Raw genomic sequence first — 2,400 nt, forward strand, 5'->3', positions numbered from 1 at the left:
AGGCCGCGCGGCCCGCGCAGGGGCAGGGGGGGGGTGCTGAGGGGAGCCGGGGCGCGCTGAGCAGCTGCAGGCCGGGGGTGCTGAGGGGAGCCGGGACGTGAAGAGGAGCTGCAGGCCGGGGGGGCTGAGGGGAGCCGGGACGTGAAGAGGAGCTGCAGGCCGGGGGGGCTGAGGGGAGCCGGGACGTGAAGAGGAGCTGCAGGCCGGGGGGGCTGAGGGGAGCCGGGACGTGAAGAGGAGCTGCAGGCCGGGGGGGCTGAGGGGAGCCGGGACGTGAAGAGGAGCTGCAGGCCGGGGGGGCTGAGGGGAGCCGGGACGTGAAGAGGAGCTGCAGGCCGGGGGGGCTGAGGGGAGCCGGGACGTGAAGAGGAGCTGCAGGCCGGGGGGGCTGAGGGGAGCCGGGACGTGAAGAGGAGCTGCAGGCCGGGGGGGCTGAGGGGAGCCGGGACGTGAAGAGGAGCTGCAGGCCGGGGGGGCTGAGGGGAGCCGGGACGTGAAGAGGAGCTGCAGGCCGGGGGGGCTGAGGGGAGCCGGGACGTGAAGAGGAGCTGCAGGCCGGGGGGGCTGAGGGGAGCCGGGACGTGAAGAGGAGCTGCAGGCCGGGGGGGCTGAGGGGAGCCGGGACGTGAAGAGGAGCTGCAGGCCGGGGGGGCTGAGGGGAGCCGGGACGTGAAGAGGAGCTGCAGGCCGGGGGGGCTGAGGGGAGCCGGGACGTGAAGAGGAGCTGCAGGCCGGGGGGGCTGAGGGGAGCCGGGACGTGAAGAGGAGCTGCAGGCCGGGGGGGCTGAGGGGAGCCGGGACGTGAAGAGGAGCTGCAGGCCGGGGGGGCTGAGGGGAGCCGGGACGTGAAGAGGAGCTGCAGGCCGGGGGGGCTGAGGGGAGCCGGGACGTGAAGAGGAGCTGCAGGCCGGGGGGGCTGAGGGGAGCCGGGACGTGAAGAGGAGCTGCAGGCCGGGGGGGCTGAGGGGAGCCGGGACGTGAAGAGGAGCTGCAGGCCGGGGGGGCTGAGGGGAGCCGGGACGTGAAGAGGAGCTGCAGGCCGGGGGGGCTGAGGGGAGCCGGGACGTGAAGAGGAGCTGCAGGCCGGGGGGGCTGAGGGGAGCCGGGACGTGAAGAGGAGCTGCAGGCCGGGGGGGCTGAGGGGAGCCGGGACGTGAAGAGGAGCTGCAGGCCGGGGGGGCTGAGGGGAGCCGGGACGTGAAGAGGAGCTGCAGGCCGGGGGGGCTGAGGGGAGCCGGGACGTGAAGAGGAGCTGCAGGCCGGGGGGGCTGAGGGGAGCCGGGACGTGAAGAGGAGCTGCAGGCCGGGGGGGCTGAGGGGAGCCGGGACGTGAAGAGGAGCTGCAGGCCGGGGGGGCTGAGGGGAGCCGGGACGTGAAGAGGAGCTGCAGGCCGGGGGGGCTGAGGGGAGCCGGGACGTGAAGAGGAGCTGCAGGCCGGGGGGGCTGAGGGGAGCCGGGACGTGAAGAGGAGCTGCAGGCCGGGGGGGCTGAGGGGAGCCGGGACGTGAAGAGGAGCTGCAGGCCGGGGGGGCTGAGGGGAGCCGGGACGTGAAGAGGAGCTGCAGGCCGGGGGGGCTGAGGGGAGCCGGGACGTGAAGAGGAGCTGCAGGCCGGGGGGGCTGAGGGGAGCCGGGACGTGAAGAGGAGCTGCAGGCCGGGGGGGCTGAGGGGAGCCGGGACGTGAAGAGGAGCTGCAGGCCGGGGGGGCTGAGGGGAGCCGGGACGTGAAGAGGAGCTGCAGGCCGGGGGGGCTGAGGGGAGCCGGGACGTGAAGAGGAGCTGCAGGCCGGGGGGGCTGAGGGGAGCCGGGACGTGAAGAGGAGCTGCAGGCCGGGGGGGCTGAGGGGAGCCGGGACGTGAAGAGGAGCTGCAGGCCGGGGGGGCTGAGGGGAGCCGGGACGTGAAGAGGAGCTGCAGGCCGGGGGGGCTGAGGGGAGCCGGGACGTGAAGAGGAGCTGCAGGCCGGGGGGGCTGAGGGGAGCCGGGACGTGAAGAGGAGCTGCAGGCCGGGGGGGCTGAGGGGAGCCGGGACGTGAAGAGGAGCTGCAGGCCGGGGGGGCTGAGGGGAGCCGGGACGTGAAGAGGAGCTGCAGGCCGGGGGGGCTGAGGGGAGCCGGGACGTGAAGAGGAGCTGCAGGCCGGGGGGGCTGAGGGGAGCCGGGACGTGAAGAGGAGCTGCAGGCCGGGGGGGCTGAGGGGAGCCGGGACGTGAAGAGGAGCTGCAGGCCGGGGGGGCTGAGGGGAGCCGGGACGTGAAGAGGAGCTGCAGGCCGGGGGTGCTGAGGGGAGCCGGGACGTGAAGAGGAGCTGCAGGCCGGGGGTGCTGAGGGGAGCCGGGACGTGAAGAGGAGCTGCAGGCCGGGGGTGCTGAGGGGGGCCGGGGCGGGAGGACGACGAGT

Source organism: Egretta garzetta, unplaced genomic scaffold (assembly GCF_000687185.1).
Source record: "Egretta garzetta isolate BGI_Z169 unplaced genomic scaffold, ASM68718v1 scaffold101, whole genome shotgun sequence".
NCBI lineage: Eukaryota > Metazoa > Chordata > Aves > Pelecaniformes > Ardeidae > Egretta > Egretta garzetta.